Raw genomic sequence first — 27,973 nt, forward strand, 5'->3', positions numbered from 1 at the left:
TCCAACTGTGTTATAGGAGTGCTCCAGGTGACGGCGATCTCCTCACCTTCATCTCCAACTGTGTTATAGGAGTGCTCCAGGTGACGGCGATCTCCTCACCTTCATCTCCAACTGTGTTATAGGAGTGCTCCAGGTGATCTCCTCGTCTTCATCTTCCAAATCTTTGTCTGCATTGGCTGGTGACACACCCATTTGTTTTCTCAGGTCACTTAGCTGCTCTTTAAACTGGACATATTATGATCCTGCCTCAGGGCCTCCTCTGTATTATTCTTCTGAAGCACAGTGTATCTCTTGTGTACAAGCTCTCTTAAATCCGGAATCTCATCCGGTGGGTCACGTTTTAATTTAAGTACGGTCTCCTCAACTGCACCTATTTATTGGTTTAAATCTCTGTTCAATGCAGCGTATTCCTACATGACAGATTCCATGCTGCCCTCATGTTCCGTGTCACAGTCTGTCTGAAGCAAATGTAATGCCACTCCAGTTGTAATATCCATTCCTGTGTCTATATAAGTTTGGCAGATCCTCAGGGATGAGAGGGAGGTATCCAGAAAGAAGAAAGATTAAAGATGCAGCACGAGCAGACATGGTTTAATAATGTAGAGTTCATTGACAGCACTGTTGGGCTTATGGAAGCTAAGCTATTGGTAGCATGTTTTGTGGGGGCCCAAACAAACCTAGCACTTCAGCCACAAAAGAGGCACTGCTTGTCGCTGGAGTGCTTGATTTGTTAAACTGTAAATGTCCTTTTTAATATCTTACATAAGGCTGGGTGGGAGGGCCCAAGAACAATTCCATCCTTCACCATTTTACTTTTCTGCCACTGCTGTGTGGCAATGTTTATTAGATGTGCTATGAACTGCTGTGTGTTTGTGTTATTGCTCTGTCGCTTAGGGGGAAATTCAATTGACCGGGAGATATTTATTAACAAAGCGTTAATCCATTTTAACACTTTTTTTAAAATTTTCGAGCGGGTTAACGTTACCCGCAATTCAATTCCATTTTTAACGCTTCGTTTTTTTCATGAAACAGTCCTCTCGCGCTCCAGTAAAAGGTCTATTGAAAGTATAGGGTGGTCGAGAGCCTGCCGTGTTAAAAGCTATTGTTACGAGCCGCGGCGGTGGCCAGCCGCCGCAACTCACTCACCTGCGTCCCGGCCGTCGCTATGGCGACCGGGACGTCACTTCCTCTCATGTCCCGGCTGTTGCCGGGGCAACGACTAGACGCTCCAGCGCTGCGTCCCGGCATTGAGAAGCCGGGCGCATGCGCTCTACGAAATTACTAACCTGCGGGTTAATGAAGTTAGGGGGCTGGTTCCTATCTGAGCCAGGCCCTGATTGGCTGTTTCAAGTATTTAAGGCAATGAGGTCTGCCACCTCATTGCCGGTTATAGCTCTGTGCTCCAGTCTGCTTACCTGCTTGTTCCAGTTCCTGTTCCTGTTCCTGTATCTACGTTTGACTTCCCGTGTATGACCCTTGGCTTCGTATTTGACTTCGCTTGTGTTTCCTGTGACCCTGATCCTTGGCTCGTTTACCCGGTCTGCTACTTTGCCTGTGACCTCTGACCTCAGCTTGTTCATCGTTACTGTTACCTGCTGCCTACCTTCTGACCTCTGCGTGGACCTGACTCTTCTTGCCTGGGTTCTCCCCAGCCGGTACACACTTCACGACCCTCTGTCAGTCTGCAGCCCAGTCTGTCCCCACCATCAGGGGCTCCAGTGAACACCTGACTGGCAGAGTAGACTCCGGGTTGTGTTGTGCCGGCTGGAGGGGTTCCTAACATTATAACCGGCCCACTCACGGAGACAAGATTAGGATGGATGCAAGTGGATCCACACCGTCTCCGGCACAAACCCTAGCAGGCCACGTTGAGTCCTTGTATCAGATGATGCAGGGATTGGCTGAGCGTATGTCCATTCAAGAAGAAGCCACAAAAGCTTCACAACCAACTCCAGGTCCCATCTGGGAACCCAAAATGAACTTACCAGATCGGTTCTCCGGAAATAGAACCCTGTTTCGGAACTTCAGGGAGAGCTGCAAGCTCTATTTTCGGATGAGACCCCGCTCCTCCGGTTCAGAGCAGCAAAGAGTTGGGATTATTATTTCCCTTCTACAGGGTGACCCCCAGTCCTGGGCGTTTTCTTTGCCGCAGACCAGTCCGGCCATGCAGTCCGTAGACTCCTTCTTCGAGGCACTGGGTCTACTGTATGATGACCCGGATCGAGTGGCCTCTGCGGAAGCTCATCTACGGTCCTTGAAACAAGGCCGACGGTCGGCAGAAGAATACTGCGCTGAATTCCGTAGATGGTCACCTGATAGTGGATGGAACGACCCTGCCTTACGAAGTCAGTTCCGTCTCGGCCTATCTGAACAGATTAAAGATTCTTTGGTGCAATACCCGTCTCCTAGTTCTCTGGAGGATCTGATGCACCTCTCCATTAAAATTGACAGGAGATATAAGGAGCGGAAAGCTGAAAAGGAAACATCATCACCTCCATCCGCCTTCGTTCCTGTTTCCCAGGATGGTGAGGAGCCTATGCAATTAGGAGCATATCGTCTCTCTTCTGAAGAGAGAGACAGGAGACGTTCGCAGGGTCTATGTCTATACTGTGGCATAAAAGGCCACTTCTCCCGTTCTTGCCCAAATAAGTCGGGAAAAGACCATGCCTAGGGAATGAGGGGAAAGTTCACCTAGGTCTGCAAATTATCTCCCCGAAAAATGCTGTATTAATCCCTGCACAGCTCACCTTCCGGGCTCGCTCTGTGGACCTGTCGGCCTTCATTGATAGCGGAGCTGCGGGCAACTTCCTTGATATTGGGTTTGCCCGCTCTGCCGGAATTCCGATGTCTGTGGCTTAGACGGAGGTCCGTTGCCTGGTGGCAAGATTTCCTGGGAGACCCCGCCACTACAGTTGAAGATCGGAGCTCTCCATTCTGAGTCAATCACCTTCTTCCTGATCGATTGTTCGTCGGTTCCTATGATCTTGGGCCACCCATGGCTTTCCTGTCATAACCCTGTCATAGACTGGGTAAAAGGAGAGATTGTCAAGTGGAGTACTTATTGTACACAGTCTTGTTTGTCACTGTCTCTGCGTATGATTCAGCCTATTCCGGAGCGGCTTCCCTCACAGTATCATGAATTCTGGGACGTGTTCTCCAAGAAGGCTGCTGATACCTTACCGCCACATCGTGACTTTGACTGTGCCATTGAACTTATTTCTGGTTCCAAGTTACCTAAGGGGCATTTGTATTCCCTTTCTGCTCCAGAAACAAAATCCATGCAGGAGTATATCGACGAAAACCTGGAGAGAGGCTTCATCAGGCCATCTAAGTCTCCCGTAGGAGCAGGATGCTTCTTTGTATCAAAAAAAGACGGAGGCTTGAGACCTTGTATTGACTACCGGGGATTGAATCATATCACAGTCAAGAACACCTATCCCCTTCCGCTTATCTCGGTATTGTTTGATCAGCTAAGAGGGGCCACTGTCTTCACTAAAATCGACCTTCGCGGAGCGTATAATCTCATCCGTATCAAAGAAGGAGATGAGTGGAAGACGGCATTCAATTCGCACTCTGGCCACTACGAGTATCTGGTCATGCCGTTTGGCCTTAGTAATGCACCTGCAGTGTTCCAGGACTTGATCAATGAAGTTCTTCGGGAATTCCTTGGTTGTTTCGTGGTCGTCTATTTAGATGATATCCTCATCTATTCCAGATCTTTGCCCGCCCATCAGACTCACGTCAAACAAGTTCTACAGAAATTACGAGAGAACCACCTGTACGCTAAGCTGGAAAAGTGTGAGTTCGAGGTACAGAGAGTATCCTTTTTAGGCTATGTAATCTCTTCTGAGGGATTCTCCATGGACCCAGCTAAGGTTCAGGCTATTCTGGATTGGGTGCAACCCAACAATCTTAAGGCGGTGCAGAGGTTCCTGGGCTTTTCCAATTATTATAGGAGATTCATTCACAACTTTGCCGACATTGTGGCTCCCATTGTCGCTCTGACCCGTAAAGGAATGGATCCAACTAATTGGTCGTCCCAAGCAGTAGCCTCATTCGAAAGCCTGAAAAAGGCCTTTGTCTCCGCTCAGGTCCTCAGACATCCGGATCCAGCTAGGACATTTATTCTTGAGGTCGACGCCTCTGACATCGGTGCCGGTGCCATCCTATCGCAGAAGGATCCTCATACTAATCGTCTGCACCCATGTGCTTATTTCTCCCGTCAGTTCTCTTCAGCGGAGGCCAACTATGATGTCGGTAATAGAGAACTATTGGCAATCAAATGGGCCTTCGAGGAGTGGCGGCATTGGTTGGAGGGTGCTTCACATCAGATCTCTGTCATTACCGATCACAAGAATTTACAATATATACAGTCAGCCAAACGTTTAAATCCCAGACAGGCCCGGTGGGCGTTATTCTTTACCCGGTTTAACTTCCTGATCACCTACCGACCAGGCTCCAAAAATGTCCGGGCAGATGCCCTTTCCAGAAGTTTCTCGGCACACCACATTCCAGTCACTATCCCAGAGCCGATTATTCCCCCTTCTGTAATCCATGCCGGGTTGACCCAAGATCTGAGTATCACACTTCAGAGATTCCAGAAATTAGCCCCTGATACTACTCCAGAGCGACGTCTCTTTGTTCCAGTCCATCTAAGGAAGGCGGTTATTGCAGAGGCGCATAACAGTAGGGTTGCAGGGCATCCTGGAATTTTCAAGACGTTAGAAATCCTTTCCCGTACAGTCTGGTGGCCATCTATGTCTGCTGACGTTAGGAGTCATATCCTCTCATGTGAGGTTTGTGCCAGAAACAAAGTTCCTAGGATCCGCCCAATAGGCCAGTTAGTTCCTTTGGCACCACCGGCAAAACCATGGACCCACTTGTCCATGGACTTTATAGTGGATCTACCACCTTCTGCAGGACACAATACCATTTGGGTCGTGGTAGACCGGTTCAGTAAGATGTCCCATTTCGTTCCCTTACCCAGACTGCCTACAGCTCGGGATTTGGCAGTCTTATTCATTCAACATATTTTCCGGCTCCATGGACTCCCTACTGACATAGTTTCCGATCGGGGTTCCCAGTTCATAGCGCAATTCTGGAGATCTTTCTGTACCCTCCTCGGAATCAAGGTTAGTTTATCATCCGCATATCACCCTCAGTCCAATGGGCAGACCGAAAGAGTTAACCAGTCCTTGGAAAAATTTTTGCGATGCTACACGTCAGAGTTCCATGATAATTGGTCTTCCTTGTTACCCTGGGCAGAATTCGCCTGTAACAATTCCTGTCATTCATCTACTAAAACTTCTCCGTTTTTCTGCAATTATGGTTTTCACCCCAGATCTAACTCCCTGTATTCGCTTAACCCAGTTGGTATCCAGGAGATCCGTTCCACTGCAAGAGATCTCAGAGTTATCTGGAGGAAAGTACAGGCATCTCTGAAACAGGCTTCAGTTACCGCAAAAAAATTTTCGGATCGCCACCGTACCATCTGCTCCTTCAAGGTGGGCCAGAGAGTGTGGCTGTCTACAAAAAACATTAAACTCAGACAGCCTTGCAAAAAGTTGGGTCCCAAGTTCATCGGCCCGTTCCTTATCATCAAGCAGGTTAATTCTGTTGCATTTAGGTTAAGAATTCCGGGCTCATTGAGAATTCCCAACACATTTCACTGTTCTCTGTTGAAGCCGGTATTATATCCTACTCAAAACCAGTCCTCAAATTTGCCTGAGAGAAAATCAAACAGATCACCAAGATACGTTGTTCAGAAGATCTTGGATTCCAAAAAAGTGCAAGGTCAGGTGCACTTCCTAGTGCAGTGGAGGAATCGTGGGTTAGAAGAACGGTCTTGGATCCCACGGAGACAACTCGATGCTCCTAAACAGTTGAAGGAGTTCTTTAAAAATTTTTCAAGAAAACCTGGATGTCGGGGTCCTTCGACCCCTCCTCAAGGGGGGGGTACTGTTACGAGCCGCGGCGGTGGCCAGCCGCCGCAACTCACTCACCTGCGTCCCGGCCGTCGCTATGGCGACCGGGACGTCACTTCCTCTCATGTCCCGGCTGTTGCCGGGGCAACGACTAGACGCTCCAGCGCTGCGTCCCGGCATTGAGAAGCCGGGCGCACGCGCTCTACGAAATTACTAACCTGCGGGTTAATGAAGTTAGGGGGCTGGTTCCTATCTGAGCCAGGCCCTGATTGGCTGTTTCAAGTATTTAAGGCAATGAGGTCTGCCACCTCATTGCCGGTTATAGCTCTGTGCTCCAGTCTGCTTACCTGCTTGTTCCAGTTCCTGTTCCTGTTCCTGTATCTACGTTTGACTTCCCGTGTATGACCCTTGGCTTCGTATTTGACTTCGCTTGTGTTTCCTGTGACCCTGATCCTTGGCTCGTTTACCCGGTCTGCTACTTTGCCTGTGACCTCTGACCTCAGCTTGTTCATCGTTACTGTTACCTGCTGCCTACCTTCTGACCTCTGCGTGGACCTGACTCTTCTTGCCTGGGTTCTCCCCAGCCGGTACACACTTCACGACCCTCTGTCAGTCTGCAGCCCAGTCTGTCCCCACCATCAGGGGCTCCAGTGAACACCTGACTGGCAGAGTAGACTCCGGGTTGTGTTGTGCCGGCTGGAGGGGTTCCTAACATTATAACCGGCCCACTCACGGAGACAAGATTAGGATGGATGCAAGTGGATCCACACCGTCTCCGGCACAAACCCTAGCAGGCCACGTTGAGTCCTTGTATCAGATGATGCAGGGATTGGCTGAGCGTATGTCCATTCAAGAAGAAGCCACAAAAGCTTCACAACCAACTCCAGGTCCCATCTGGGAACCCAAAATGAACTTACCAGATCGGTTCTCCGGAAATAGAACCCTGTTTCGGAACTTCAGGGAGAGCTGCAAGCTCTATTTTCGGATGAGACCCCGCTCCTCCGGTTCAGAGCAGCAAAGAGTTGGGATTATTATTTCCCTTCTACAGGGTGACCCCCAGTCCTGGGCGTTTTCTTTGCCGCAGACCAGTCCGGCCATGCAGTCCGTAGACTCCTTCTTCGAGGCACTGGGTCTACTGTATGATGACCCGGATCGAGTGGCCTCTGCGGAAGCTCATCTACGGTCCTTGAAACAAGGCCGACGGTCGGCAGAAGAATACTGCGCTGAATTCCGTAGATGGTCACCTGATAGTGGATGGAACGACCCTGCCTTACGAAGTCAGTTCCGTCTCGGCCTATCTGAACAGATTAAAGATTCTTTGGTGCAATACCCGTCTCCTAGTTCTCTGGAGGATCTGATGCACCTCTCCATTAAAATTGACAGGAGATATAAGGAGCGGAAAGCTGAAAAGGAAACATCATCACCTCCATCCGCCTTCGTTCCTGTTTCCCAGGATGGTGAGGAGCCTATGCAATTAGGAGCATATCGTCTCTCTTCTGAAGAGAGAGACAGGAGACGTTCGCAGGGTCTATGTCTATACTGTGGCATAAAAGGCCACTTCTCCCGTTCTTGCCCAAATAAGTCGGGAAAAGACCATGCCTAGGGAATGAGGGGAAAGTTCACCTAGGTCTGCAAATTATCTCCCCGAAAAATGCTGTATTAATCCCTGCACAGCTCACCTTCCGGGCTCGCTCTGTGGACCTGTCGGCCTTCATTGATAGCGGAGCTGCGGGCAACTTCCTTGATATTGGGTTTGCCCGCTCTGCCGGAATTCCGATGTCTGTGGCTTAGACGGAGGTCCGTTGCCTGGTGGCAAGATTTCCTGGGAGACCCCGCCACTACAGTTGAAGATCGGAGCTCTCCATTCTGAGTCAATCACCTTCTTCCTGATCGATTGTTCGTCGGTTCCTATGATCTTGGGCCACCCATGGCTTTCCTGTCATAACCCTGTCATAGACTGGGTAAAAGGAGAGATTGTCAAGTGGAGTACTTATTGTACACAGTCTTGTTTGTCACTGTCTCTGCGTATGATTCAGCCTATTCCGGAGCGGCTTCCCTCACAGTATCATGAATTCTGGGACGTGTTCTCCAAGAAGGCTGCTGATACCTTACCGCCACATCGTGACTTTGACTGTGCCATTGAACTTATTTCTGGTTCCAAGTTACCTAAGGGGCATTTGTATTCCCTTTCTGCTCCAGAAACAAAATCCATGCAGGAGTATATCGACGAAAACCTGGAGAGAGGCTTCATCAGGCCATCTAAGTCTCCCGTAGGAGCAGGATGCTTCTTTGTATCAAAAAAAGACGGAGGCTTGAGACCTTGTATTGACTACCGGGGATTGAATCATATCACAGTCAAGAACACCTATCCCCTTCCGCTTATCTCGGTATTGTTTGATCAGCTAAGAGGGGCCACTGTCTTCACTAAAATCGACCTTCGCGGAGCGTATAATCTCATCCGTATCAAAGAAGGAGATGAGTGGAAGACGGCATTCAATTCGCACTCTGGCCACTACGAGTATCTGGTCATGCCGTTTGGCCTTAGTAATGCACCTGCAGTGTTCCAGGACTTGATCAATGAAGTTCTTCGGGAATTCCTTGGTTGTTTCGTGGTCGTCTATTTAGATGATATCCTCATCTATTCCAGATCTTTGCCCGCCCATCAGACTCACGTCAAACAAGTTCTACAGAAATTACGAGAGAACCACCTGTACGCTAAGCTGGAAAAGTGTGAGTTCGAGGTACAGAGAGTATCCTTTTTAGGCTATGTAATCTCTTCTGAGGGATTCTCCATGGACCCAGCTAAGGTTCAGGCTATTCTGGATTGGGTGCAACCCAACAATCTTAAGGCGGTGCAGAGGTTCCTGGGCTTTTCCAATTATTATAGGAGATTCATTCACAACTTTGCCGACATTGTGGCTCCCATTGTCGCTCTGACCCGTAAAGGAATGGATCCAACTAATTGGTCGTCCCAAGCAGTAGCCTCATTCGAAAGCCTGAAAAAGGCCTTTGTCTCCGCTCAGGTCCTCAGACATCCGGATCCAGCTAGGACATTTATTCTTGAGGTCGACGCCTCTGACATCGGTGCCGGTGCCATCCTATCGCAGAAGGATCCTCATACTAATCGTCTGCACCCATGTGCTTATTTCTCCCGTCGGTTCTCTTCAGCGGAGGCCAACTATGATGTCGGTAATAGAGAACTATTGGCAATCAAATGGGCCTTCGAGGAGTGGCGGCATTGGTTGGAGGGTGCTTCACATCAGATCTCTGTCATTACCGATCACAAGAATTTACAATATATACAGTCAGCCAAACGTTTAAATCCCAGACAGGCCCGGTGGGCGTTATTCTTTACCCGGTTTAACTTCCTGATCACCTACCGACCAGGCTCCAAAAATGTCCGGGCAGATGCCCTTTCCAGAAGTTTCTCGGCACACCACATTCCAGTCACTATCCCAGAGCCGATTATTCCCCCTTCTGTAATCCATGCCGGGTTGACCCAAGATCTGAGTATCACACTTCAGAGATTCCAGAAATTAGCCCCTGATACTACTCCAGAGCGACGTCTCTTTGTTCCAGTCCATCTAAGGAAGGCGGTTATTGCAGAGGCGCATAACAGTAGGGTTGCAGGGCATCCTGGAATTTTCAAGACGTTAGAAATCCTTTCCCGTACAGTCTGGTGGCCATCTATGTCTGCTGACGTTAGGAGTCATATCCTCTCATGTGAGGTTTGTGCCAGAAACAAAGTTCCTAGGATCCGCCCAATAGGCCAGTTAGTTCCTTTGGCACCACCGGCAAAACCATGGACCCACTTGTCCATGGACTTTATAGTGGATCTACCACCTTCTGCAGGACACAATACCATTTGGGTCGTGGTAGACCGGTTCAGTAAGATGTCCCATTTCGTTCCCTTACCCAGACTGCCTACAGCTCGGGATTTGGCAGTCTTATTCATTCAACATATTTTCCGGCTCCATGGACTCCCTACTGACATAGTTTCCGATCGGGGTTCCCAGTTCATAGCGCAATTCTGGAGATCTTTCTGTACCCTCCTCGGAATCAAGGTTAGTTTATCATCCGCATATCACCCTCAGTCCAATGGGCAGACCGAAAGAGTTAACCAGTCCTTGGAAAAAAATTTGCGATGCTACACGTCAGAGTTCCATGATAATTGGTCTTCCTTGTTACCCTGGGCAGAATTCGCCTGTAACAATTCCTGTCATTCATCTACTAAAACTTCTCCGTTTTTCTGCAATTATGGTTTTCACCCCAGATCTAACTCCCTGTATTCGCTTAACCCAGTTGGTATCCAGGAGATCCGTTCCACTGCAAGAGATCTCAGAGTTATCTGGAGGAAAGTACAGGCATCTCTGAAACAGGCTTCAGTTACCGCAAAAAAATTTTCGGATCGCCACCGTACCATCTGCTCCTTCAAGGTGGGCCAGAGAGTGTGGCTGTCTACAAAAAACATTAAACTCAGACAGCCTTGCAAAAAGTTGGGTCCCAAGTTCATCGGCCCGTTCCTTATCATCAAGCAGGTTAATTCTGTTGCATTTAGGTTAAGAATTCCGGGCTCATTGAGAATTCCCAACACATTTCACTGTTCTCTGTTGAAGCCGGTATTATATCCTACTCAAAACCAGTCCTCAAATTTGCCTGAGAGAAAATCAAACAGATCACCAAGATACGTTGTTCAGAAGATCTTGGATTCCAAAAAAGTGCAAGGTCAGGTGCACTTCCTAGTGCAGTGGAGGAATCGTGGGTTAGAAGAACGGTCTTGGATCCCACGGAGACAACTCGATGCTCCTAAACAGTTGAAGGAGTTCTTTAAAAATTTTTCAAGAAAACCTGGATGTCGGGGTCCTTCGACCCCTCCTCAAGGGTGGGGTACTGTTACGAGCCGCGGCGGTGGCCAGCCGCCGCAACTCACTCACCTGCGTCCCGGCCGTCGCTATGGCGACCGGGACGTCACTTCCTCTCATGTCCCGGCTGTTGCCGGGGCAACGACTAGACGCTCCAGCGCTGCGTCCCGGCATTGAGAAGCCGGGCGCACGCGCTCTACGAAATTACTAACCTGCGGGTTAATGAAGTTAGGGGGCTGGTTCCTATCTGAGCCAGGCCCTGATTGGCTGTTTCAAGTATTTAAGGCAATGAGGTCTGCCACCTCATTGCCGGTTATAGCTCTGTGCTCCAGTCTGCTTACCTGCTTGTTCCAGTTCCTGTTCCTGTTCCTGTATCTACGTTTGACTTCCCGTGTATGACCCTTGGCTTCGTATTTGACTTCGCTTGTGTTTCCTGTGACCCTGATCCTTGGCTCGTTTACCCGGTCTGCTACTTTGCCTGTGACCTCTGACCTCAGCTTGTTCATCGTTACTGTTACCTGCTGCCTACCTTCTGACCTCTGCGTGGACCTGACTCTTCTTGCCTGGGTTCTCCCCAGCCGGCACACACTTCACGACCCTCTGTCAGTCTGCAGCCCAGTCTGTCCCCACCATCAGGGGCTCCAGTGAACACCTGACTGGCAGAGTAGACTCCGGGTTGTGTTGTGCCGGCTGGAGGGGTTCCTAACAGCTATTCAATTGTTTTTTAACGCGGCGCGTTAAACAGGTCAATATGCTCTTTTCTCTCGCACCTCTTTGAGGTGTGCTAAAAATAAAAAACCTAAGAAAGCTAGTGGAAATCATGTAATAATGAAAACAAAAGATAAACTATGTTTATCAGTAATGCAGAACATGTAAAAGTTGATTTTCTTGTGAAAAAAAAACACATTAAAAAAATAAAAATCACTAATTAAATATATGTATGTTTTTGGTACAAATATGTATGTACTAATGTGTTTTGACATGGTATAGATGATTCTATTGTAAAAAATAGTGAAATAAAAAAATATGCTAAAGAAAGTACAGTAATGTAGATATTATCAAATAGAATGGTTGTGTAAAGCAATCTAACGTATGAAAATGTACGCCAGTCCTTTTTTTGTGTTATACATGACCGTGATAAAAACTCCCCTTCACTCCCCTTAATACTTGCAAACACCAATGATTAACACGCAGGGACAGCGTTCCCTCTTTTTCAATTGAATTGCACGAGTTTTCACGTTGTGCTAATTAAAAACGGTTGCTATAGCAGTTAAAAACCTGCGTATGCGTTTTGGTTTTTTTAACACTGCGGGAAAAAAAACAAGTTGCGGTCAATTGACTACCTCCCTTAGCATTTCACAGTTCACAGTTGTGAAGAGATCATTAGAAAATAGACTGTAAGGGACAGATTCAATTGTAAAAAATAGCGTGAGTTGCCTCCAGAACAGACGCAAATTTTTTTTTAAATAGAAATCTCCCTCATTTTTGCTCGCGCCCTATAGTGGTGCCTGCAAAAATGGGCGTTAATTTTTAGCGTAGTAATGGAAATAAAGCACAGCTACGTTGTTCTGATGAATGGACATTTCAACATAGAGCAAGTACATTAAAGACATGTTCACGTACTTGCTTTACATTTGGAGGTTGAGGCAACCACAGATAGGCCTGTCATGAGGTGTATTTGTTGTGAGTGCTCAACCCCTGGAGCAAAGGTGATAAGGGGGCATCTTGCTCCCTCCTAGATGCTGTTCAGCAGAGAAACACATTTTCTGCACACTTTGCCTAATGTAAAACAAAGTTTCAAACACACAAAAGTTCCACATGTAATAAAGACAGTTAAAACACTCCAAACCAACAAAGTCATGTTCACCATTTTATTAAATAAAAAGAAAAACCTTTATTGACCTCTCTCAGTCTACACAGAAAATAAAATCTTTCTTGAACCACTGTACTCCATACAAACATATGATTTTATTTTTATTTAACAAAATGGTGAATGAGAGTTTTGGGAAGTCTTTTAATCAATTAAACTATGTTTGAAAAGTGTGTATGCATCTTTATTTTTTGTCTTTTGATATATTTGTCAATTGTCTTAGGGATCTCTGTCCACTATACTAAGACCACAGAGAGGCAAATATGCAATTCTAGGTGCCATCAGGGAGGGGGGGGGTCTGTTAAAGCACCAGCACTTTTCAGCATGGCATTGGTGGCATCTGTGAGGGGGGAGGAATGCTGTGTTTTCGCAGCCCCTCCTCATAAAGGCACTAGCCCTGCACTGGACGGCCTGGTAAATACTATATGAGGGTGACCCCATGTTTGTAGTCTTCCTGCTATAGTGAAACCTACTGAATGGTTAACAGTATAGGTCATTTCTAGGCATACTACAAACAATGTAATAAAAAGTTTCAGGGAAAGTTGAACATGTCCCAAATCCTACCTGTCCCTACTCTGTCATCTATCACAAGGACACTGGAGTCGTTCTATAGAGTTTAATGATCTCAATGTGAGATTCTATCTCTCTGCCGTTAAGCAGAAGTTGTTAACACCTATGTACACAGGGCCCATTGTGTTGCTGGATTCTCAATCTGTAGCCCTTAGCTATTGACATGCAGAAATAATAAACTATAATATCATGTTTCCAGCAGGTGGTGCTATAGCACAAGATTATGCAGTTTAAATTGACAATATTCTCATAGAGCCAAATACAGCAATAAAAGCAGAAGATAACAGCCAGGTGAGAAGTTTCTGATCAGACTGGAATAAAACTACACTGTGAGCATGAACGTATACTGCTTACACTGTGCTTGTATAATCGCATACCCTTGCATTCTACAGCACAAGCTTACTTTTACATATGAAGACAAACTAGTTTACTTGTAGTCAGTATACTATGCAAGAATGGGGATTCTAGTGAAGAGAATGGCTGTTGTTTATGGATAGGTAATAAAAAAAAGAAAATATAAAATGGCTTTTATTTATATGCAGATGCACATCCATCTGTGTAACATCAGTTTCAGGAGCGCACGGAGGATTTGTCAGGTGGGGTTTCCTCCGCTCCCCGAAAAAAATAATAATTCTAGAGACCTGCCGCGCATGCGCGGCAGCGCCGTTTCCGCTGCACTGTAGTATACAGCAGCCGCGGCGCTGTCAAAGAAGCGTCCACAGCGGTGCTGTATACAATACAGCACCGCCGTGGACGCTTCTTAGACAGCGCCGCGGCTGCTGTATACTACAGTGCCGACATGTAGGGCACTTTTTAGCGGAGGGGGGGTTTCTGGAGACCCAGAAACCCCCCCTGCGTGCGCCACTGAGTTTAAAGCAATCCCATGAAAAATAGGTGTGCTTTAATAACATAAGTCACTGTGGCAGGCTATAGGAAGCAGTTTGGTCATTTTCATTTGTCTTGTGTTTGTTTCTTCTGGCAGCTAGAAATGATTTATAATTCTGCACTTTCCACAGTGTCATGTGACTAGCATGGCAGGCCCACCCACATGGCACATCTAGTCTTCCATTGGGCACTGTTCACTTATCCTGGTATTTGACTTCTGGCATCCTGACTACCCGTTTGGTTTTGTACCTCGCATCTTGTACGCACTTGACATCAGACTGTTTGACTACGTTTATTCACCCGTTACTTCTTTGGTAGCTGGCTTGGAGAACCGCGACCTGCGCGTCTCTTGCAGCAAAACCCATACCTCCTTGCGGGGGTCGCTGGCGAAGACCAGAAGTTTGTTAGACTCCGCGCCTCCAAGTTTAGCTGTGTCAATACCAGCAAGTAGCCATCAGTCATACCAAGCCTGTGTGTTTGATATCGATCTTAGCTATGCACTTAGTTATGGGAATAAAAGAAAGGATATGGAAAGGGGAATGTACAGAGATTGTCAGCATTTAAGGCCTTGGTTGCAACATCGAATAGGAAGAGTGATCTTAGAGAGGAAGAGTGTGCTAGGAATCAGGTGCCAAAAACTTTTGTGGAAATGGCTAAAATTATTGTAGAGGAAAACCCACGTCATTATTTTAGTATATACCTACCATTTTAGAAGCCTGTAGACTCAGATTATGGGGACTGGCATGGTGGTATTATGATGAAACATTTAAGCAGAGGATGAAGGTAGTACAGACATCTATGCCATGGAGTTGCAAAGATATAGATCTATGGCTGTCTCTGATGTCAAAACCTTTGGCTTTCGGGGCACCAGACAACAAGACATGGAAACAGGTACCTGCTGGGCGTTATATGAGGATCAGTGTAGGAGAGGGGCAGGATGCCATTATATGCTCAGCCTGCAGTAGTTCCAATCGATACAATAAATATTTTAAAAAGAATAGGACAGCACTGGGAAGAGGCCAGATCGGAGGTTTTAAAGGAAAGGGCCCCAACTCCAGTTTGGGTGGAATTTTTTTCCATGGAAACAGCACTTGTTTAAGGAGGGATTTGCTTGTAGATTTAGATATCAGGGACGTAATACTTAGGCTAGCCACTTACTTTACTTTGGGGGGAAGACGTGCCATTTTTTGTCACTAATTTATTTGATTATTTCTACGTTCAACATTAAAATGATGCCTGGGGTCTGTAGTATGCGGCCGTATAATGATACACATCTTGTGTGGTCACAAGTAACACATAGTGCTGAGCTGCACATATCATAAGAATCAGAATCTTTGTGCTACGATCAGGGCCGCACTGTGTTAAGGAAACAAGGATTAGTGGTACGCAATACAAAGATAAACCGACTTCTATTTCAGCGCTTGTGAATTGTTATTCACATTAGTGGCCGACTTATAGAGCAGTGGGGAAGTAGTGGAACCCCACATGGTGGAAGATTAGAATAGGAGAAATTTTAGGTTGATCCTGAGTAATTTGGGCAATTGGCTTCAGGTATTTTCTATCATCACACTTGCTCATCTAAGGATGCCTGTGGATGAGCACCAGGCAGCATGACGAAGACTTAAAAAATTAAGTATTTCTCAAATAATGTTTTCACTTCTTTAGCATAGAGTATGTTCACAAATTATTATTATTATTATTATTATTAATTATTTATTTATTTATAAGGCGCCACAGATTCTATAGCGCTGGATACAGAAACAAGTAACAAATAGATGAGGTAATACACATAAATAGCACAGGTAAGTGGAGTAATGCTATGGGGACTCACACAGAGTGCAGCAAAATACATGACAGGATATACGAGGGAGTCAGACAGCGGACAGATATGTGACAATAGGTGGAGAGGATCCTGCCCAGGAGAGCTTATATTCTAGAGGGAGGGGTGGTGAGAGACCGTAAGACCAACTGGGAGGAAATGGAGATGGCAGGGGAAGGAAGAGGAGGTGATGGATAAGATGGTCGTCAGGAGGTGGTAGGTTACAAGTTAAATTTAAGGTTTGCCTTAAACCTCACCCCCTATATGTGCATTTAATTGATTGATGTGATTAGCAGAAAACCACTATAGATTTCCTGAATAAAAATGATATAAAATGATTGAATCAGTTTGATGCCCCTAAATTATAAAGTGTACATTTTACTGACAAGTTCTATAGCTGGTAAACCCCATAAACCTAAAACTACATAAGCTCCAAATGCCCTTCATATTATGGTTACTAGAATAAAAAGTGTGATATATGACCCCATTTGTCTCTGTTTCCATATATTGCATAAAACTATTCCTTTTTTGTATTATTTCATTAGATGTCGCACCTCATGTTATGTAAAAAGCACATGCAAAAGTTTTCATATAAATGCAGAGCCATCTCGAGATTCAGCATCAGCATCATATGTGCCACATTTACGACAGTCATGATCATCATCATATTTACACCTCCCCTTATAGTATTCTATATCAGGCCCCCCCCCCAGTCTATATAGTGGGGCACAGTCACCCTTCTGTTGATGCACACAAAAACGTTTTTTTTTGCTTTGTACTTTGCTTTTATTGTCATCACACACTTTTTTGTGACCCTAATGCTAAGCTAACAGAAACCAACTCCTAGACACCGGCCAACTTGTTCGGTATCAGTCACACTGAATAATGGCCAACTCAGACTTAAATACTTTACACTCCTCCCGCAGCTCTAGCTTTATGGATAGGTGATACTCCCACCTGGCCTATAAAAAGGAGTTCTCTGCAGGTACTCTGCTTGTTTACTCTCACTGCAGACACACCCTTTCAGCTGCTGTTAGCTTTGTAAAAAGATGCCTCTAAACCACTTCAAAATATGTAAGTTAATTCACACTCTATACTATTAATTTGTCACACATTTGTCCTCCACCTGTGTATCTTTGAACTAGGTGCCCTGGTGTGCAAATGTGTAATGTCTGCAGTCTTGCCCTGCAGACTATCAGGTACTGCTACCTAATTCCTCTCTTAGAGGCACGTGGTAAACCGCTCCTTTAGTCACATAGATTGAGACCATTTCAATCAATATAAACAGGAGACTCCATATAAAAATGGTATAAATCAATATAGTGGTATTTATATGTAGTCTCTTGTGGTATTTATATGCAGCTTCTTGTCTATATATTTGTAGTTTTTCAAAGAGAGTAATTATATCAAAAACTGCGCCTATTAATCCCCATTCAGAGAGAAAATGTATATATTTTTTTAGACTTCAAAAACATACTGGTAGGTTCATTCGCTGCTATCAAATCTGACCTAGTCTCTGTCTGTCTGTCTCCCTCTTTGTCTGTGTGAGTGTGTGTCTATATTAGGGAATTTAGACTGTAAGCTCCAATGGGGCAGGGACTGATGTGAATGAGTTCTCTGTACAGCGCTGCGGAATTAGTGGCGCTATATAAATAAATGATGATGATGATGATGATAGACAGAAATAGTTATCAGTTAAGACCATCAGGCGGACATTAGGACATTGATGCTTGGCAGTATGCATCAATATCCAGGTAAAAAATGTTACTTTATAATGAATAATAATAACTTTTCTGTTTTCAATCTGTTTGGTTTTTCTGACCTACCTGGTGACAAGCTGATATTGAGGAGGGAAATGGAAGTGTTTGGAGTGAGACTCTAGCTATATACTGACCACGCCCACATGACACTGGCCACACACCCTCCATCAACATGATTCTGACAATAGGCCCTTCATAACTAACTTTCAGCTCCAGGCCCACGTGGCCATTAATCTGGCACTAGTCACGCTTTTGTATGGATAAGTGTGTGGATTTGTGGACCAAGAAGACAGTCTATGCAAGGGTGCAGAATCTTGCACTCTCCAAACACAGGATTAGACAGACCTGGGCAAGCTTTACACTAAACATGAGATTTTGTCTTGTTGGACCATATTATTTAAATGAGTTGGTGGAGTTGAAGATGTCACATTAAGGGAGGCAGGGCCTGTATGTTTTATTTTCTGCTTTCAAATTCTTTGTTGCAGCATTTTTTCCCTGCAAAAGGATAAGATTTCTCTAGGTCAGGCCTGGCCAACCTATGGCTCCCCCGGTGTTGTGAAACTACAAGTCCCAGCATGCTTTGCCAGTAGAGAGCCAGCCGACAGCCTGGAGAGCTCAAGGTTGGCCAGACCTGCTCTACGTGGTCAGAAGTGAGAGAAACCAAACATTGTTATATAATTTAATGGGATGTGTTTGGCAGTTTTCAGTTACAGTTCCTAAGAAAAGCTCTTTCTAGGCACATTTGACCAGTGTAATAAAAGCATTAAACACACAAAAGTGACAAATGTAATAAATGCAAACATGATGTATTTAAGTAATCTCACAATTAATTTAACACATACATGAAGGTAGATAAGGGTAAATAAAGGTAGTGCTCCTAAAGTGGAAGTAGATTGGAATTTATAGTGACGTTTTCCACCATGTGCATCGTCATGGGGATCTGCAAACCCACAAATTATTGAGGCTCATTTTACACATACTTGCCAACTCTCCCGGAATAACCGGGAGACTCCCGCATTTTGGGTGAGTCTCCCGGACTCCCGGGAGAGTATGGCAAAATCCCGCATCTGGAGAATCAGTGCCAAAATACAGCGATTCTCCGGGAACCGCGGCATTTGGCTCCGCGTTTGCGTCATGACGTCACGCACGCCCACCTCCCCCACGGCAGCTCCCGGAAGCAAGTAGCAGAAAGTTGGTAAGTATGATTTTACATGGATGCTTCCAGCAACTAGAAGACGGCCGTGCACCTTGAAATGTGTTTGGTGGACAATTACATGTAAGTGCACAAAAAACAGTGCATATTAAATTTATTGTGTCTTGTAAATAGACATACATGTTCACAGACACTGATAATTAAATATATAACTATAATATATATCTGATTTATACAGTTTTTCAATCTAAGGCTGTGTATACACTGACATTAAAATTCTAGATTAAAGAATAATTTCTAAAGCAGGTTAAGTGCATGTAAACAGATGAAAACATAAATCATTGTACTAAATAAAATGGTACATGTTTGCGGTTTTACGTATGTTCAGCGTACATTACAGTGCATTTTTTAACTCATCTTAACATTTTTGGTTCCATCTCAGTTTGTTAATGAAGTTGAAAATTTACAGTAAGCACAATGGGCCTGATTCATTAACGAAAGTAAGGCAAAAAATTAAGTAACTTAGCACCTTGGCAAAACCATGTTGCATTGAAGGGGGAGGCAAACTTAAAATGCGATGGCAGATTTATAAAGCTATCAAGTATTTGTGTGCTACAAGAAAAAACAACCAGTATTTATATTATGTGCAAAACATGGTTTTGTCCAGGAGAAAACTCATTGTTTTGCCTTACTTTTCTTAATGAATCAGGCCCATTATTGTCTACATTGTTAATGAGATGCATTTAAGAAGCATTTACATATACGCGTTTCCACATGTGCTTGGCTTGCAAAAGATAATAGCTTACTGTTTTGTCACAGATGCAGATTTAATGCATTTTTAAATGCGTTTAAACTGCTATTAATTGCAGAAATAAACAAAAGAACTGTTTCTATGGGGCATATTCAATTCTCTGGCTCCCGCGGCGCGTAAAAACTATTACCGATATTACGGTAATAGTTAGTTGGATTTCAGCTCGCGGCTCAAGGAGCTGCGAGCTGAAATCCAGCGAGAAAATTACCGCATTAACGGTTTTTACGCGCACTATTACCGTAGTAATGGTAATAGTGCGACGAGCGCGAGATTTTCGGCTTTCCGCCGACAATTGAATATGCCCCTATGTGTTTTTATTTTATTTATTATTTTATTTTGCATTTAGTACAGAACACATTACAGTCATGTAGCTTGTGACGTATTATGCACAAAATATAATTCTGTTCTTGATGTATTTTACTTGTAATACTATTAGGTAACTTAGACATTTTTTAATAATTAATATATAGTGCTTTATTTTTGTATTTATTTGTTTTTGTATCCATACATTTTTTTTACTTTTAAGTTGAACTCAACAAAATAATAAAAATAGTATTTGATTTAATGTTAAGAAAATATTTTCGGGGAACAAAGGATCAGAGAATCCAAAGGCAGTTGCTATAAAGTTTAAACTGTACTAGTAATAGTTAAAGTGTGAGCGGGTTTAAGACACTAGAACATTGTGTTTACAGAATAGTTTTACAATTGCTCATTAATGCCCTGTGCTGTAGTCAAGTCCATTCTGTATTTTTGTATGTTTATTTCGAACAGAAGACATTAGTCGCTTGCCTATTTGTGCCTGTAACAGCTTCCTACATAGCAGTGCTTATTTACAAATGATCTTGTTTATTTATAAAGGCAAACTCCATCACTCTTATTTTTCAAAGCACATTGTTTTTAAATCCTATGAAGGATGTTGCAATATTATATTGTCCACGAATCCTCAAATAAGTGACCATTGTGACCAGAGCTGTAACTAGGTATTTTATAGCCCTGAGCAATACTGGCGCCCCCCCCTGACGTGGATCTTGGTGCTGGGGAGGCGACATCATCACGCCCAACATTTTTTGTGACAAGCGCATAGAGAGGAGCCAAGGCGAACAAGACAGAAGAAGAGACAGAAGAGAAGAATTCAGAAGAAGGCAGACAATAGAAAGGTAAGTGAAGGGGGAGAGAAAAATAGTGGTGACATGAAGGGGGACAAAAGCTGAATAATGGAGGGTATAGTGTGATATGGGGAGACAGAAGGGGAGCAAAAGCAGCATGTTTTTTAATGTTTAAACACTGATTTTGTTAATTTTATAGATAATTTACATTCTTAATCCTGTAAGTGGTTGTGTAGGTAGGTACCCCAGTGCACTGCTTTGCCCGGGGGCCCATAATGCTGTTAAGAAGTCCCAGTCTATAGCTCAATTGCTGCTTGGCCAGATCCTGGATCGTTGGGTCTCTGTTTGGAAAAGAGCTATATATTATTCACCTCCTGGGAAGCTGAGCAGTGAGTGAACAATTGAGGCCTCCTTCTCCCTCAACCAGCCGGTCATTAAATCAGTAGCTCTTTTTGATTAATAAACAGACATCCTTCCAAACAGCCCCAGAGTTTAACAAATAGTATTCACATTTAATAAATATGCCTATTTTCCCCATACAGCCCCAACTTGTAATTAATAATTAGGTCTCCTTCCCCTAACCAGCCTTACATAATAGTGTTTACATTTAATAAATGACCCTCCTTCCTCCAAACCAGAGTCAACATTAAATTAATAGCATACCTTTTACTATGTACATTTATTAAACCCACATTATTAAATGGGAATTCTATTAATGTAAACAGATATATATCCTCCTCCAACCCCAACCTTAAATTAATAACAAATTCTCATTAAATAAATAATGCCTATTGCCCCCACCAGCCCCAAAATCAAATTAATAACCTACAAATTTCCCCCACAATTAATTGAGACTACATTTACATAATAAATATATAACCACCTTTTTGAATACTTGATTGATTTAATTTTTTTATAATTTTTTTTATTACTTAATTTGTTTTATAGTTTTTAAGTACCATATATTTATGTGCCATAAAAAAATCTCCCCTTCTACTCAGCCCCATGAATTCCCCCTCCTCTCTCTAGCACTCTCGCTCCCCACTGTTCTCTCCAGCCAATTCTCCCCTCCACTGTTCTCTCCAGCCTTCTCTCCCCTTCCTGTTTTATCCAGTTCCCCCCCTGTTCTTTCCAGCCACTAATCCCCCACTGTTCTTTCCAGCCACTTATCCCCCACTGTTCTCTCCAACCCCTTCCTCCACCTTTCGCTCCAGCCACTTCTCTCCCCCTGTTCTCTCCAGCCAATAATCCCCCACTTTTCTTTCCAGCCACTTATCCCCCACTGTTCTCTCCAACCCCTTACTCCCCATTCTCTCCAGCCACTTCTCTCCCACTGTTCTCTCCAACCCCCCCGTTCTCTCCAGCCACTAATCCCCCGCTGTTTTCTCCAGCCACTAATCACCCGCTGTTCTCTCCAGCCACTAATCCCCCACTGTTCTCTCCAGCCACTAATCCCCCGCTGTTCTCTCCAGCCACTAATCCCCCGCTGTTCTCTCCAGCAACTTCTCCCCTGCTGTTCTCTGCAGCCACTTCTCCCCTGCTGTTCTCTCCAGCCACTTCTCCCCTGCTGTTCCCTCCAGCCACTTTTCTCCCACTGTTCTCTCCACACCCCCCCCCCCCCCCGTTCTCTCCAGCCACTTCTCCCCTGCTGTTCTCTCTAGCCACTTCTCCCCCCCTGTTCTCTCCAGCCACTTCTCCCCTGCTGTTCTCTCTAGCCACTTCTCCCCTACTGTTCTCTCCAGCCACTTTTCCCCTGCTGTTCCCTCCAGCCACTTTTCTCCCACTGTTCTCTCCACCCCCCCTGTTCCCTCCAGCAACTTCTCCCCTGCTGTTCTCTCCAGCCACTTCTCCCCTGCTGTTCTCTCTAGCCACTTCTCCCCCACTGTTCTCTCCAGTCACGCACCCCCATTCTCAGCAGCCACTTCACCACCCTATTTTCTCGTCAGCCCTTCTCCCCTCCTGTTCTCTGCAGCCACCCCCCCTGTTATCTGCAGCCACGTCACACCCTCTCCCATTCTGTCCAGCCCTTCAACCTCCTCCCCCATTTTCTCCCTTCCCCGCCAGTTCTCAGGAGCACCCTCCCTCCTGTTCTCTCCAGCCCTTCTCCCACTCCCCTGTTCTCTGCAGACACTTGTCCCCTCCTGTTCTCTGCAGACACTTGTCCCCCAATGTTCTCTGCAGCGCCTTTAATGTCAATAATTGTAAATGCATGTTTCAAGCTATTTCTAAGATGGTTTATTTCTAGCAGAGGCAACGCTCTCCTTCACATACTCAGTCTTTACTCAGCATTTCCAGCCAGGGGACAAACAAGTCCCCGTTTGGGACAGCGGGACAAAGCCCTAAATTCGGGACTGTCTTGCTAAAATTGGGATGGTTGGGAGATGTGTTAAAGTAATAAAGATTATATGTTCTAGAACTTTGCTTCTTTTACTAGCAGTGTGACGTGTTACACAATTGGTGACATTTGAGGTGTGGCCAGATCAGGATAGGGCAGAGAATATGACAGAGAGAAAGCAAAGGGGTGACAGACACAAATCTCTAAGTTTGCCTATAGTCTACACAAAGGGGTAGCATAAAACTATATCTACCATGTTCATTCCTTTGTGCTGGACACAGTTACACACAGAACATTTTTGCATTTATTGTCCCATTTAAATGTAAAACTCACATATCTATTATTAATGATTAGAAATTCGGCAAGAACTTCAAATATATGACATTTTATCACCCAAACAACATAACAGCAATGTTTTGTCTCATTGGAACTTTGGAGAACTTGGAAGGTTCCTGTTATGGATGAGGGTTTGATAATTAAATGCCCCGTTTTCGTTAAGTATTTTGAATAGTTGATAAAAAAAATTGTGACACTGAGGACTGATGAGTTTAGTTTAGGGGTCGTCTGCATTCTGGGATTGCTATATTTATGGAAACTGAGTGCTGCTGACATTTTAGAGGCTTATTTATTAGGCATCCCACTTTTGCCCCGTTAATTATCATCTGTTATCACAGCAAAGACAGATGAATTAACATGGCAATTTACTACTGAAGTCATATAGGGACAGCACAGGAGAGCAGGAAGGCTCCGGTGAGGGATCAGAAGATCCCGCTACCGCAATGCTCTCCCCATAGGATTGAATGGCTAATCCCATCTTCAGTTGGTGTTCGTAATTAGGGTCAAGTCCCGAAAAGCTAAGCTTTTCGGAGCTTGAAACATTTGTCCAAACCGCAGTTCCCATTGAGTATTATGGGGACTGCAGTATTATGCAGTACTTTCCCTAATGGAAAAGATATTTTAATATCTCCTGTGTTAGGATCTTTTAAAATAGTTGTTTTACTTAAAAATGCCTAAACCATGCGGAAAAGGCCATTTGCGCATGGTTTAGGGCTTGAAAATTAGGCCCCTTAGCCCTATGCATAAGGGTTGTGTATTTCAAATGTCTTTCACAGATAGTTTAAATGTGTCTTCTGTCATTTATATTTGTCTATTGATGATTTTTTAATGCTGGGTCTGTAAGTGATTCCCAAACTGTGCACCGTGGCTCCCTGGGGTGCAGCGGTGATCTCATAGGGGTGCCACACCCATGGCCATGGTAAGCAAGGCAGAGGTACTACTTGGTAATTAATTTGTCTTAGAGGTGCCTAGATAAAGGTATAGAGACCCTAAGGGTGCCTCAAACTGAGAAAGTTCGGGATCCACTGCTGTAAACCAAGATATGTGCCTATGTCTTCTTTAAGCGCATTGACATGCTTCAACCTACTGAAATGGAATCAGCGGCTTACAGCAAACCATGCCGCAACGCAAGTACGAGAGCAAATGGATATGGATGCTTTGAATAGAATGGGTTTTATTTTAACATTCGGTCGATTGCTTTGTGTTTGCTTTTAAATGCCAGTGGGTAACTGGCCTAAGGTGGGTTAGATAAGGAATTGATTTATTGAAGAATGAGTTCAGGTCATACCGAACCAAATCTTTACAGCATTTAAAACTTGTCAGTTTGGACAAGTCATTGTCATGAGAATGATCTATTATGTGTATGGTTAGTTTCCCACAAATCATACAAGTAAAATGTCAAACCTCCAATAGTCCAGTTTTTCCTGCAGGCAAAGAAGGCATTGTTTGTTGGATTGCTGCTGTAATTTGGGTGGCTCAGAGGCCCAATGTGTCGAAGGCCAAATGTGTTGCTAAATTGAAAATGTTGGGAGGTACTGAATTGATTGTAAACAGTAATTTTGATGTACAATGTATTACCTAAGCATTGCAATAAATATGTTTTTCATTTTGGCACTTCATCATCCTCATCATTGTAAAACAAATGATTAAAAGCATTCTCAGCCTAAACCTGTTGAATGTGACACAGTTGCAAGTGTTCAATAAGTCTGACCTAAAAATCCTATACTCTGGGGTTCTGCTAATGAAGAAGAAACAATAGTGCAGAATGTTCCAAGGAAATAGCGTTGCGTGAGGTGGAAGAGACTGTATATCAGTGAGAAGGTGGGGCAATATGTCTGTGACACCAGCGTAGAGAAAAACATCACAGAAGCAGGTGTTATGGTATAACATACAGCACACATTGTGCATGATGTAAAAGCCACAAATAAAAATGCACTTACATGATAATAGCAGTAATGAGTGTATTATGATAGCTGAATCCTTTTTTTCTGAATTTATAATAGATTATTGCTACATTGTAAAGCTTGTCCTACTACTTAGCTGACTATCTCTGCGGCTGATAATTACCTAGCTCTTCTTTCATTGCATCACTTCACCTGTATGTACCCCTAAAAATGCACATACACAGGGTGATCTATCCGGTTATCTTTTAGATGTGGCCATAAGTGTGTGTGTGTGTGTGTGTCTGTCTGTTTGTGTGTGTGTGTGTGTGTGTGTGTGTATATATATATACAAGTTAACCCGTGCATGATACTCATGCATTCTAGTCAAATCAAGCTACTTAAGGTTTTAAAAAGGTTCTTGTCATGCATTTGGGCCTAGCCCAGGCCTCAGGAGAAGAGCGTTACTTCCCGATGCAAGCGCCCTTTTTTAACGTGGTTTTGTCCTCATGTCACCACCTCATCATTTTTCTCCATCACCTCATCCTTCATCTTCATCGCCACATCCTTCATCAAGCTACTTAAGGTGTTAAAAACTCCCCACTGTCACCCCCGGCAACCACCAACCACACCCATCTGTCACTTCTCCTTCAAGAAATATATAGGTCAGTGTATAACTCTGCCCAGCAGGTGGCGCTGCAGCTTGTTTTGGTTTTTTTCACACATGCCACTAGGCATTTATATAGTAGATATATATATATATATATATATATATATATAAAAAAACAAAAACAGACATAGATCCTCTGCACTCACCATGTACACACTGGGGTGCAAGAGGGGGTACATGGTGAGTGCAGAGGACCTATGTTTTTATTTATACAATGTAAGTCCCATGACTCTTGCACATCATTCTTTACATTAATTCCAAATTGTGTCGGGTGAGTCCAAGGTCTCCCATGGCTGCTAGTGCTTGGGAAAGTCTTGCCTTTAAAAGCTGTGTGCAGGTAAGCCTTAAGCCCAGATAAAATAGCATAGCATTTGATCATGTTAGGACTGACCAGAATGGGAAGACTTTGGCGTGAGTTGGTCAGCTTAACATATATTTCAATATGTGGAACTAACATTCCCTGTTTTTAATATAGAACAGTACTTGGTATAGCATTAATTATGTGTTTGGAGAGTGCAGAGTATCCCTGTTTTCTTATATAGATATAGATATAGATATATATATATATATATATATATCTATATATAAATAGATATATATATATATATACAAAGCATATATATTAGAGATGCTCAGGCTCGGTTCCCTGAGAACCGAATACACCCGAACTTAGCAGATCCGGCTCTGTACTTTTGCGCGCCCTCGGAATTGAAAACGAGGCAAAACGTCATTGTTACGTTGTCGGATCTCGGATCTTGTGAGCTTTGGATTCTGTGAGTACCGCCCTCCAGGGCGATCCAGCTCCATTTCACAGAGGGACACAGAAGGGGTAGCACAGTTCTTGGCAGTCTGTACTGCAGTTGGGCAGCGTCATAGGTAGAAAAGAAAGAGGAGGGGTAGCGTGTTCTTCAAAGTCTACAGTGACATTCAGGAGAGCTCCATTGCTCTATTACTATTTGTCATTGCTGAAATACAAATAATAGGTCTGGCAGGCTTGGTCTTCTAAATCTGCAGTCACATTGTACTGTGATATATAGGTAAAACACAAAGAGGAGAGCTCCATTGCTCAGGGCTGCCAAGAGGAATTCAGGGCCCCAGTACAGCAACTTCATGGGGCCCCCCATTGTAGTGGAGCAGTGAAAAAAAATTTGCGCCGCCGGAGTGGTCATGCAAGGTGGGAGTGGTCATACAATTGGGGGCGTGGCTACCATGTTAAAAGCAGTAGCCCACCCTCCTACCGAAAAAACCCTGCATTGCTGCGTACACCATTGGCAGAAGGGTACAGTGCCCGCTTGCCGGAGTATTACATATGTCCCAGCAGTCCTGACTTTCGGGACAGTGACCTAAAAACAGCTTGCTTTGTAGAGAATGTGTCAAGGAGCCTTATTACCTCCAATCTGCTCCATTCTCACTTGTCAGCGACTTATTGCAAATCAAAGCAGCACATCTGAGACAGACAAAATTGTGTGTGTGCCACGTTCTGTGGGGTCATTGTTCTGGGCCGTGACACAACCTGCACAACTTCTGCATTCTGTAAATGTGTGGGGCTGAGGGGACAGGAGCCTGCTCACCCTGGTAATGAGGGATAAGGTGAAGGGTCTGCGATTCACAGCTCTGGTTCTGTGTATTATACAAATGTTTATTTGTGTTCAGACCACTTTCCTACACATAAACCTAGTTTTACACATTACACCTGGTGAAATAGCTGTGCACAACGCTTTTCAGTTTTACTCACATCAGCAGATGATCATGTCCCCAGCTGCAGCCTGCACCGAAAGCCAGTCTCATGACTCGCGCTCCTTGTAGGTGCGGTCACAGGCTGCAGTAACCAAGCAGGACCACAAAGTCACGCGAGAGCACAGCAAGGCACTCTCGCATGACGTCATCGCATCGGCGGACCGGCAAGAAGGACATGGCGCCGAGCCCCGCAGAACCACAGCCCCCCCCTCCCCGGGCACATAAAAAAAAAAAAAAGTTGAAAAAAAACCAAAC

This window comes from Mixophyes fleayi, chromosome 1 (assembly GCF_038048845.1).
Source record: "Mixophyes fleayi isolate aMixFle1 chromosome 1, aMixFle1.hap1, whole genome shotgun sequence".
NCBI classification, from domain to species: domain Eukaryota; kingdom Metazoa; phylum Chordata; class Amphibia; order Anura; family Limnodynastidae; genus Mixophyes; species Mixophyes fleayi.